Here is a 12,683-nt window from a genome sequence, read left to right on the forward strand (position 1 = left end):
GGCTATGCCTATATAACAATTTCTCCTTTGTGGGAAGAAAGCAAGGGTAACAGGCTGTGACCGTGCTTTTTGTTTTTCAGCAAGGAAGAGCCAAGCACCGCATGACTCTTGTAGAAGATGGACTTTGCAGACTGCAAAAGGGGAAGGGAAAGGGGCGTGTGATGTTTGTAGGTGCCTTGGTAGAAAGTCCCTCTTTGCCTAGAAATTATTTAGGCATCCTTTTATAATGCTTCTGGAAGAACAGAAAGAAAAATCTATTTCCTGAATGAGATAAGGATGCTTTTCATTGAGTGTCAGTATTGAACCAGCCCCAACTGAAATGAGAATTGTACTTGGATGTCACTGTGGACCCACCCCCTCAGTCCTAGTAAAACCAACACAAGGGGTTGGGATTCTCCCCGTGCCCTACTTGAAATGATTGCTGGTTCTTGGGTTGAGCTGGCGTTTGGTGGCCGGCACCCATCTGCTATTGCCCCTAGAGGAGGTGAGTATGGTTCTGGGTCCCTGGCTGCTTGGGGCAAGGACACTGAGGTTGAGATCCAGATGTTCCTTGTCACCAATGCTGTAGGAATTAAAGAGTCTTTACAGCCCCTTAGTCCCGACATTTCCATCTCCTTGAGCTGAAAATAATCAAATTGAGGCTGACAGGGGAGTCTCCCCAGGTTGCGGAGTTCCTGTGGGCGAGCCTCCTCCATCTGGGGGACACCTGCACACCTGCAAACTGCTCTGACCTGGGGACGGTGACAGTGTTGTGGTGAGAGGGATCCAGACCTGCCCTTCAAGAGCCTGCCTTCTGTCTGGGGATCAGGTAGATGGCTTGCTGGGGAGGGCCACCGTCCTGGAGGCGGATAGGGTGGAGGGTCAGGAGAGGCCTCACAGGGAAGACTTATGCTACAGAGGGGTTATTTTCCTCAGGACTTAATAGGACTAAAACTCCTAAGCTAAGTTTTAAAGTAAGGCTGGGTGCAGTGGCTCACGCCTGTAATCCCAGAACTTTGGGAGGCCGAGGTGGGAGGATCGCTTGAGCCCAGGAGTTCGAGACCAGCCTGGGCAACACGGCGAGATCCTGAAAGTTAGGAAAGTTAGGCTGAGAGGGTCGACGCCCAGCCTGCCTGGTGCTCAGGACACCCCTGAGCCCTGAATGGGGCTGTCTGGGGCCAGGGGGAGGGTCTGGAGTGAGCGGCAGTAGATGAGCTGGGGCCAAGGTGAGCCCAGACCTTCGTGGGTGCCTCTCTCTGGACCTGGCCCCCCTATGGCAGTGATTTCTGGTGCCTAGAGGGGCAGGGCTGGAAGCACAGAGAGGTGCGGTGGGGGACCGCACCCCTTGTCGGCGTCAGGTGTGGGGTGCAGGAGGCCTTTGCTAAAGGCCCCTCGCAATGCACCGACAATTTCACAGCGTTTATGATTTATAGCTGGGGAAAGTGAGTGGGAGTGGTCACCAAAGAGTAGATTAATGATTCCATTATCACACATCTTAGGTTTTTAGCTTTCTGGAAACGAATGTTCTTTCCTTTAAAACATGATGGCTGGCCTTCTCTGTGAACGGCGGGCCTCCGAGCGTTTCCTCTGGAGCTGGTTTCTGGTGCTGGTGCGCCTGTGAGACGGGCGGAGGGGCTCTGCGGCTGATCTGGAGCTTCCAGAAGCAGCCCTGTGTGTTTTTCCATTGGATGTGACATTCCATAACTAAGGGATTAGTGGACCCTTTATTGTTGTCAGTCTTCCTAAAATGATGAGAGGAATTCCTCGCAGACTCTCTAGAAGATGCTTTAGAATAAGCTAGAGAGATTTTAAAAAATAATCTTGATGAGGCTTTACAAAAAGAAAGATCGATGGTCAGGGCTTACGTACCATGTAAATTGACACTTGAGACAAGTTAGCTGACAGCCATACTTATTCAAAGATGAATAAAGAGAAAAAGAAAATACACTGTGTGTCCTGGGAAGAGCTTCTGGGGCTTAATGGAAATTAGGAATTACCCTGATAACTAGAGGAAGGTTCACTGATAAGATTAGAAAAGAAAATTTCGGAGGAAAAAAGAATAACTTATCTTTGGAAAAACACAAGAAACCGTGAATAAAATGCATTAAAAAATCCTATAAGTACTGTGGCACTAAAATTTTAGTTAGAAAATTAGCAGAGCAGTGTGCTGGTAAAAAAAAATTAATTAGTGATTAATTACATACTTCTAACTTAATCTAAATTTAATTTCTAATTAAAATTAGGAAAAAAATGCCCACAAATATATCAAGCTAATTTTAGCCTCCTGTCTATCAGAGAGCATGCACAGGGCTTTGAAGTAAACAAATTCTGCTTGCAGCCAACTTATCGTGTAAATTTGAATTCAAGAAAATAATATTTGCATGCATGCAGGAGCCTGGATAGTTTTTTGTCTCCAAGCTCTCCCTGAAGCTTTCATAACTATCTAATGAATGCATCAAGGAAATGTCAGAGAAGCCGTGGTGAAGGTTCAGTGATGTAAGTGAATAATCAGAGTGTCCCCGAGCCTCCTTTCAGCCCCCCCTCTCCTAAATCTACTAATTTACCTCCTCCAAGGCTCTTATGTCCACCTCCACCCCCTCCCCGACCCCAAATCCAAGCTACAACCTGCTAGATTTTTGAGACTTCTGACTATTCTCCAAGGTCTTTCTTGGACTTCTGTTGGGGAAAAGAAAATTACCACACAGGCGTGAGCCTCTGGGGCTCCCCTTCCAGCCCTGGGGTGGGAGCTCCCCTCCAGGTCTTGTTTATCTTTGGTGCTTCTGCCATCTCCAGTGCTCTCCCTGACCCCTGTCCCCTCCCTCCACAGCAGCCATTTCCCTGGGGAAACCTCTCTGCCCACGCACAGCCCATGCCAGTCTCCACTCTTCCAGCAGCTGGCACTGGGCCAAGTGGTCATGCATCTGAACCATGGCCATCCCCCTCATCTGTCCCTGGGCATGGGGAGTGGTCTGCTCATCATCCTAGCCTTAATGTAGCCCTTGGCCAGTATGTAGTACCTGTTCAGCGGTGTTTGTTGAAGGAATGAATGAATCCTGCAGTGCTGTGTTGCAGTTGTCCACAGGCTTCCCAGGACTCCACCCCACTGGGCCTGCGTTTTGCTGTTCCTTGAGTCCTCTGCATGGATTGAGTGTGCACCGATGCTGTGGGACACGCCAGCCACACTGAGGTCTGGCGGGCAGTTTGGGGATGAGCAGGTCCCATCTTGACCTCATCCTTCAGTTGGAGGGCCACCAGCCACATGAAGTTTTCTGTAAAATCCCGGGGTTGTGGTGGGGAAGTTCCGATTTCTTTCCTGCTCCCTTGGAGCTTTGTGCAAAGCCTCAGTGAGACTGCTCACTGAATTGTATATATTTTAATGTTAATTCGTGCCTCATTTTACTGCCCCCTGCTTTGCACTGCCCTTCACAGACATGTGCAGACACCGAGGGGATGCAGAGAGGGCTGCAGCGGCCTTTCTGGAGACAGAGACAGCAGCTGAGGCTGAAGGCCGGCCGGGGCAGCAGAGTGGGGCTCTAAACTGTCTCTGCAGAGTCACCCCATGTTCAGCCTGCAGGGCAGGGAGGCTGCAGAACATTCTTTTCCAGGAGGGACGCAGGTTTATTGACCTTCAGGTTCCTGGAACTCTGTGATAGATCCCACAGGCTGGAAAGTGTGGTGACTTGCCCTCAGGGGGCTTCCAACTTAGAGAGAATGGGGAGGAGGAGAGGATCCCTTTTGCTCTAGAAGGCTGTTAAAATTTCTGTCAAATGCTCTGGTAGAGGCAGATTCAGAGGTCCAGGAGCACAGAGAGGAGGAATATTTTACCTTTCACTATAAGGGCTGGAGCTGGGGAGGCTTTGTGGAGGACATGACATAAGGCCAAGAAAGAGAGAAGATGAGAACAGACAAAGGCCCCAGCAAAGGTGGAAGAGCCAGGGAGTAGTCCTATGTTGGGAGCACAGTGTCCCAGAGAGTGGCAGGAGGTAACTCCGGGTTGTAGCAGATAAGCTGGGGCCTTCAGTGCTGGCCTAAGGAGGCTGAACTTTCTCCTGTGAGTAAGAGAGGAACAGGTGAAGATATTCTACCTGACGGTGGAGTAATGGCTGCATGAAAGAGAGGAGACCTGCGGAGAACCATGGTGAGTTCATGCGCGAGGGTGGTTGAGGGCAGGATCTTAGGTCAGGAAAGAGCTTTGGGGAGCAGAGCGAAGGCTCCCCCTCACTCCAGAGTGAATGACTTGGGAGGAGGAGGAGGAGGCTATGCTGAGCAGATGCTGCAGTCTGAGCTCAGCCCCTCCCCATGCCAAAAGACAAATGAAACTTTTATGACTTCATCTTACTCAGAGACTCTGAATCTTTCAGTAGTAGTAGACACAATTTTCCCCCCGTCTATCCCTGTGCCTTTTGTACAGATGCAAAAACATGAATCCAATTCATGCTCAAGAAAGGTTTGTTCAAGGAGCAGACAGATCCTATAACTTGCAAAATTGATGAGTTTGGGCTAACATCACTGGATTGCTGCTCTGAGAGTTCTAGAAATGCTATAAAAAGATAGCTTAGAAAAGTGGTGGAAACATAGGCTCTGGAGCCAGCCTTGCCTGAGTTCAATTCCCAGCTCTACCACTTAGCAACTGTGTGACCTTGGGCAGTTACTCAGCCTCTGAGTACTTCAGCTCTTTCGTGTGTACAGAGCAACATAATAGTATCTGTCTCCTACAGTTGGTTCAGTGATTAGAGCTGGGCCTAATCAGCACTGTGTATAGAAGTTGGTTTTTACTTTCGTTTGCTATTGCTGCTGAATTCAAGTGGTTCAATATTGATAAAACCAAGGTAACAAAGAGGAGTTGAAAAGAAAATAATTTAATCATAAATCCAGGCAAAAAGCTTGTATATAAAATTAAACATGAAAAAAAGTCTGGGCTAGTAAAAACAGAGTTTCTGGCAGAAGCATTCTTTTCCATTGTAAATACCACGGTTATTAAGTCCTTGTGTGATTTTTTGGCATCTTTTCATTTTTGGAGGATATTTTTAATAGTTTTGTTTCCTTCTGACTACCCTTACATGACTTCATAGTGCTATGTAGGGGAAATTATGGGAGTAGAGAGGCCTTAATATAGAATATTAAATGCATGGACTCAGAGTGTTTTAACAATGTTGTCACTGGAGTACTCAGAATGCTGTTTCTAGTGAGTTTTTGCCACACTTACAAGTTGTGACATTTTCCAAGAAAAATACTACATTTTAGAAAGTCATACGGAAGGAGTCATGATTTGGATTATATTTTACATTATATTATATGTGTCTTTTGTTTTTGTAACTTTATTTACTAACTCTGACTTTTATAATAAAGAAATTTTAGCACACAGTGAGAATATCTGGCATATTTGGAAGGCTGCATTTGGTAAGCCATTTTGGACTACTTAGAGCAGGGGTATGCAACCTATGGGCTGGTACCGGTCTGTGGCCTGTTAGGAACTGGGATGCTACAGCATGAGGTGAGTGGTGAGTGAGCATTGCTGCATGAGCTCTGCTTCCTGTCAGATCAGTAGTGGCATTAGATTCTCATAGGAGCATGAACCCTACTGTGAACTGCACATATGAGGGTTCTAGGCTGCACGTTCTTTATAAGAATCTAACTAATGCCTGATGATCTGAGGTGGAACTGTTTCATCCTGACCCATACACCCTGCCCGTGGAAAAATTGTCTTCCATGAAACTGGTCCCTGGTGCCAAAAAGGTTAGGGACTGCTGGCTTAGTGTAATTGTGACATAAACAAAGAACATTATTCCTGTGATTTTATTTAAAATGTCTGGCTCTCATATCACTGTGAATATGGTCTATTCAGACTATGAAAGAGTTAAGGTTAACATGAGATTGAAAATTTACTTCATTATAAAAGTTGGCTATGTTTACCTGCTTTCTATGAAAAAACTCAAATTAACCAGATATATGATTCCAAATATCTAGGCAATGCCCTTAGGTATGCAAAAGTGGATTTTTATAATTGCCTTACGCTTGGTTGGAACTGTGTAGACACGTCTTTGCCTTGTCTACAATTCCACCCAGTGACAATGTTATTTATTTTATTTTATTTTTGAGACAGAGTCTCACTCTGTTATCCAGGCTGGAGTGCAGTGGCACGACCTTGGCTCACTGCAACCTCTGCCTCCCAGGTTCAAGCAATTCTCGTGCCTCAGCCTCCAAGTAGCTGGGATTACAGGTGAGCGCCACTGTGCCTGGCTACTCTTTGTATTTTTAGTAGTGGCAGGTTTTCACTATGTTGCCCAGGCTGGTCTCAAACTCCTGGACTCAAGTGATCTGCCCGCCTCAGCCTCCCAAAGTGCTGGGATTACAGTTGTGAGCCATGGTGCCTGGTCCCACTGTCAATTTTAAAGGGCTGTAAGTACTTTCGGGCAAGCACTATGCTGAAAGTTTTGTTCCAAATGCTACTGTTAATCTACTTTTCACCAATCTGATCTGCTCCGTTAGCTTCAAAAGACACTTTTTTGTTTGTTTGGGTTTGCCTTTGATGGCCTTCTGCCTGCCACAAGCAATCCTCTAGAATATGGGCCTGTGCTTGGCTTTTCTACCCAAACATGAACAACCTTAAATTACTGGGCGACATTCATCGCCTCCTGCCAACTAGAGAGAGAGGCCTGTCCTGGTGAGAGTGGGACCTTGAGCTCCTCTCGGCCTTGCTTGGGCCTTGGTCCAGGAGGTTATGGGAATAAACTGGTTTAGAAGCTGACCTCATGGGTTCGCTATTCTTATGTAACACTTAGGAAGAGCAGAGACCCACGCGGTTCAGTCCCAGAGCAATGTTGTGGTCAAGAGAACACAGTCCAGCTACCAATAGTTATTTCAAAATAATTCAAGCTCTTTGTTTATATTTTTTTAAAAAAGAAAAAAGACAAAAAAAGGAAGGGGTGGCCGAGCTGGAAACCTGGCTTTAAGTCCCCTTTGTTTCCCTTCAGGGGGCCCCTCAGGTGGGCGCCTGCTTGGAAACCTCTCCACCCTTCCAAACACCCCTTTCCTACCTGAATGTTCATTTGCTGATCCAGATTCTGAATAAATGAAGTCGCACAGAATCTACCTGGCAGAAAGGAAACTGCCTGGAGGCCAGAGCTGAGGGGAGGCCCAGAGCAGAGCGGGCGCGTGACTCCGCAGTGAGCAGGGAGGGCAGGCTGGGGACGTTCACCACCCAGAGCGCCTCTGCTCCCGGCAGCCCTGAGACTCCAGGCTCCCCTGTTCTTCCCTCCCAGAGACCCTGCCGGTCCTCCCTGCGGGGCTCCCTCGCAGCTCGGGGAAAGGGTGGGCTGCGCCCTCAGGACCTTTCTCAGCAGCCACAGCAGCGCATCCCAGCACCTCCTCCAGGAGCCCCGCCATCTCCTGCCACCCGGACTTTCCCCACAGCGCAGCGTCCCCTAGGCCCTTCAGGGCTGGAACAGTGGTACCCGCAGACGGTGCAAAAGGGAAGTCCCTGTTGCCTTTCCATGCAAGCGGTAGGGCGCTTAGAGCTGCTGGGGGAGGAAAAGAAAGAAGAAGAAGAAATACAGTAAGTGTGATATGGGTACAAAGAAACCAACATGCAGCTTCCGTGTGCCTAGACAGGAGCCCCGGGACATGTGCACTGGGCCTGCGTCATCGCCTGCCTTCAGCGGGCTCCAGACCTTCCAGAGGCCCCCCTCACCACCCGCGGCCCTCCCGAGGCTCCCCTCATCCCCATCCACCTCCGAGGCCCTCCCGAGGCTCCCGGGCTCGCGCTCCTCTGAGTTGCCTGCAGCTGACTCCAGGTGCGGCCTGGGTCTAGTGTCTGGGGGGGTCGTTCCCAATGAAGGGGAAGAAGGCTTTTCGTGAGCATGTAAGGAGTACATCCTCATTTTGTCTTCTCAATCTGTTCACCCAGCGCATGTGACCCGGACCCAGCACGCGACTCACAGACCCCGGCTCTGGGCACCCCTGGTGAGTGCCTTCTGCCCCAGAGCTCCACACAGCACCAGCCTGCACGCTCCCCCAGGTTTAGTTCATTTGCTGCTGTCCTGACAGGTCAGTCGCTTGAGCATCCATGCTGCCAGGTGACAAACCCAGGCACGCAGAGATGTACATCCTTTAGCCAGGGTGACACGATGTGGAGCTGAATCCAAGTCCGGGAGTCTGGTGACCATATCTGGGCTCTGACTGCACAGCCGTCTCACAGTGAAACAAATTGGGGACTGACCTTGTTCTGAGTGGCCTTAGGACGGTGCAGTGGCCTGCAGCCTCCTGTCCAGTCCCCACCATTGACAAGTGCATCGATGTCCCACAGCTGTGCCACTAGAGGCTGTTTGACTGTGGTAGTTTCACATGTATCTGCTTAGTCCTCTTTTGCCAGACTTTACGCTTTGTGTGCCAGTTCCAATTTAGGTAAAAATTCTGGAAATTCTCGGTTATCCCACGTGGAGGAAGGACTGAGCAAACTCACATCCATCACCCTGACCAGGGCCTGAGAGCAGCAGCCTCTCCGTGGGCAACTCTGTTACTAGGACTCTGGGCATGAGGGGAAGCGGAGGGGGCAGCTCTGTTACTAAGAGTTAGGGATCCCAGCGGAGCTCCACTGTAAGTGAATGTCTAGTTCGACTATATTTTCTTGTAGAATCATTAACTCCAAAAGAATTGAATTGAATGATGTACGATTCACAAACACACGACTTTACCATCTCACCAGAAACACTCTTACCACAAGGACACTAAGTTGATTCTGTAAAATGTGGGAAATACAATGCACCTCGAAGCCTTGCAGGCTCCTGTTTTTCTTTCCTTTTCTCTTTTTTTAGGATTAGAATGAGTACATGTAAAGTGCTTAGTGTAGGAGCTGGCAGAGAGGGTAGACACTCAATAAATAGCAGCAATCGTAAGTGTACAAAGCGGGTCATGTGCCTGGCATTGCCCCTCACCCCTGCCTCCCATTCTAAGCAGCCTGTTGAGCACTTGGTAATTCCTCACTTGAAAGAGATTATCAAGAGGTTTTTTTTTGGTTTATATTTTAAAAGATTTTTTTATTGTGGTAAGATGTACATAATGTAAAGTTTGTACATTCACGTTGTTGTACAACATCATCACCATCTATCTCCAGAACTTTTCCATCATCTCAGACAGAAACTCTGTCCCCATTAAACACAGACTCCCCATTCTCTCCCATCCCTAGACCCTGGTAACCACCAATTCTACTTTCTGTCTCTCTGAGTTTGAGTACTCTAGGTATAGGCTATAAAGAGTTTTGATCAACACAAACCATAATAAAACTTAAACCTATAGAATTTAAGTAAAGGGTTGGTTTCTCCCATGTCTTGTACACAGCTATCTCCCTTCACAAAAGTTTCTAAATCAAAGAAGGAAAGTAGGGACTCCTTGTCTCGGGTCTGCAAGACTTTCCCAGCTGTGAGATTGCTCACCAGCCCACCTTGAGACTCTTAGCCTCAGATCTTCCACTGTTCCACTATCTCCTCCCAGCTCTTGCTGCTTGTCCAGATGCTGCAGGATCAGCCGTGTCCCAAACTTGGTCCCACTGGGAAAAGGTGCTCAGTTTTTCCCAGCATTGCTACCATTTGCTTTTTCTGTTATTCCCCCCACGGGACATAAGCATGTACTCTCTGGGTAACAGAATGTTATTACACATTGTCCTCAGTTAAACCCTGGTCAACCAGTGCTTCCCTGGAAGTGAACAATGAATTCATCCAAGGACCAACTATCAGAAATAGACTTTCTAGAAATCATCATTTATGATTCAATTTCCAAGCAAATCAGGAATTGTGGATCAAGAGTGTGTCCAAAGTGTGGTGTTGAATTGTTACAGTCAGGTCAGACCTCTCATCTGATGCCTGATGTAATATTATTCCTAGTATTTGCCTGAGAATGGAAGCTTTCCACTTAGTCACAGGAGTCAGACTTCCACCTCCCCCTGTACTTTGTAGCAAAGGCAGAAAGAAAGAAGGAGGAAGAAAGGAAGAAGGAAAAGAAGGAAGGAAGAGAAAAAGATGCCTTATGGCAAAATCCAGTGATGAGATTTCCATTTTTGGCAATAGCCGGAAAAACCAAACCAGTGTAGAACATCTAACAATGCTGGATAGAATATTTAAAATAAATCTTTAAAAATGAGTGGTTAATCATATGTGAAAATAAAGAATGTCCCAAAAGCCTGGAAGTGATAAAGAGATTCAAAGCTGGAAACAGTAAGTGAAACTGGAAAGATAAGAAATTGTCATCCAGTTTTTGTCCTGGGAGTAGGGTGGAGGACAGGCAATTAATATCCTCTTTAAAGGGAGGGATCTGGAGCTGGGCTTTTTACAGGTTCTGGAATCTAGAGCTGGGATGTGCAAACTACAGCCTGTAAGCCAAACACAGCCTACTACCTGATTTTGTAAAGTTTCATTGAAACACAGCCATGCCTTTCCTTATCATATTATCTGTAGTTGTTTTTGCAAAACAAGGGCAGAGTTGAATAGTTGCAGCCATATGGACCACAGAAGAGAAAAAATTTACTATCTGGCCCTCTATAGAAAAAGCTGACTGTGATTCTTGAGTAACACAGTAGGGAAAGACACTTGCCTGACTTGGTTTTGTATTTAAGTGGAGGGAGGGAATAAAGGGAAAAAATAATCAATCCTTAGGATAAAAAATTCAATAAAACTGAGAGAAGACATTACAAACAAACCAAACCAATGCCAAAAGTGAAAGAGGGCACAATTACAAATAGAATTGAGATTCAAAAGGTAATAAAATAGAATATATTGAACAACATTACGACAATCAATCTGGAATCAGGTGAAGTAGAAATATTTACAGGAAATATAAATTACCAAAACTGACTCCAGAAGAAATAGTAAGCCTGAATCATCCTATGTTTATGAAAAACATGAATCCTTAGTTAAAAAAATCTGTCCTTAAGGAAAACACCAGGCTCAGTTAGTTTTATATGCCAGTTTGAATACTCAGAGCTGAAAATTCCAATCTTACATAAAGTCTTTGAGAGTTTCACAGTAAGACTAGAGGACAAATTCATATAACAAAATCAACTCAAAATGGATGAAAAATCTAAATGTAAGACCTGATAGAGTAACATTTCTGTTTACATTTAACTTTGAATGGTCACAAATTTAGATAGTGGCTACTATACTGGATAATCCCACTCTGAAATCTAGAGGAAATGGGAAAAGATTCTTGCCATTGGTATTTTGTTGCCATTGCTTTTTGATATGACCCCAAAAGCACAGGCAACAAAAGCAAAAATAAACAATTGGGATTATCAAGCTAAAAAGCTTCTGCACATGAAAGGCATCAATCAACAGAGTGAGGAAACAACCTGCAGAATGGGAGAAAATATCTGTGAACCATACATCTGATAAGGAGTTAATATAAAAATACGTAAGGAACTGAAAGAACTCAATAGCAAGAAAACAAGTAATCCAATTTTAAAAACTGATGAAGGACCTGAAAAGACATTTCTCAAAAGATGGCATACAAATGGCCAATGGGTCTATTAAAAAAAAACTCAACATCATTGATCATCAGGGAATGCAAATTAAAGCCAGGATGAGATATTACCTCACACCTGTTTGGATGGCTATTATAAGAAATATAAGAGATTAAAAAGTGTTTTTGAGGATGTGTGGAAAAGAAAACCTTTGTAAACTGTTGGTGGGAATTTAAATTAATACAGTCATTTTGGGAAACAGTATGGAGGTTCCTCAAAAAGTTAAAAACAGATCCAGGCATGGTGGCTCATGCCTGTAATCCCAGCACTTTGGGAGGCCGAGGCAGGTGGATTACGAGGTCAGGAGTTCGAGACCAGCCTGGCCAATATGGTGAAACCCCGTCTCTACGAAAAATACAAAAATTAGCCTGGCATGGTAGTCCTAGCTGCTCGGGAGGCTAAGGCAGGAGAATCGCTTGAACCCGGGAGGCAGAGGGTGCAGTGAGTCGAGATTGTGCCACTGCACTCCAGCCTGGGTGACAGAGCAAGACACCATCTCAAAAAAAAAAAATTAAAAACAGAACTACCATATGGTCGAGCCATTATGCTTGTGGATATATAGCCAAAGGAAATGAAATACTTATGTTGAAGAGGTATCTGCACTCCCATGTTCACTGCAGCATTATTATCCAGAGCTAAGATATGGAAACAGCCTAACTGTCCATCAACAAATAAATGAATAAGAAAAATATAGTATATATACACAACAACATACTATTCAGCCTTTAAAAAGAAAGAAATCCTGTCATTTGCAACAAGGATAAACCTGGATGACATTATGCTAAGTGAAATAAACCAGGCATAGAAAGACAAATACTACAAGGTCTCACTTATATGTGGAATCTAAAAGAGTTGAACTCACAGAAACAGAGAGGTGGTTACCAGGGGCTGGAGAGTAGGAAACAGGGAAGATATTGGTTAAGGAATGTAGAATTTCAGTTATACAGGAGGAATAAGTGGGAATTCTATTGTGCAACATGGTGATTATAGGAAACAACAATGTATTATATGCTTGAAAATTGCTCAAAGAGTAGATTTTAAATTTTCTCACCATCAAAAAAGATGTGTGAGGTTAATTAGCTTGATTTAGTCATTTCACAATATATACATATATTAAAACATCATGTTATACACCTTAAATAAATATACAATTTTGTCAATTAAAAAAAGTAAAAAGAGAAATAAGATTGGAGTG

The 12,683-nt window shown here is 45.4% G+C and overlaps 1 pseudogene; it reads right to left on the reverse strand.

Moving 5' to 3' along the window:
• Positions 1–405: 405 nt before the first annotated feature.
• On the reverse strand, positions 406–8,046 carry LOC100609006 (uncharacterized; annotated as a pseudogene).
• Between the last annotated feature and the right edge of the window lie 4,637 nt (positions 8,047–12,683).

The sequence above is a fragment of the Pan troglodytes genome, chromosome 8 (genome assembly GCF_028858775.2).
Source record: "Pan troglodytes isolate AG18354 chromosome 8, NHGRI_mPanTro3-v2.0_pri, whole genome shotgun sequence".
Lineage (NCBI taxonomy): Eukaryota > Metazoa > Chordata > Mammalia > Primates > Hominidae > Pan > Pan troglodytes.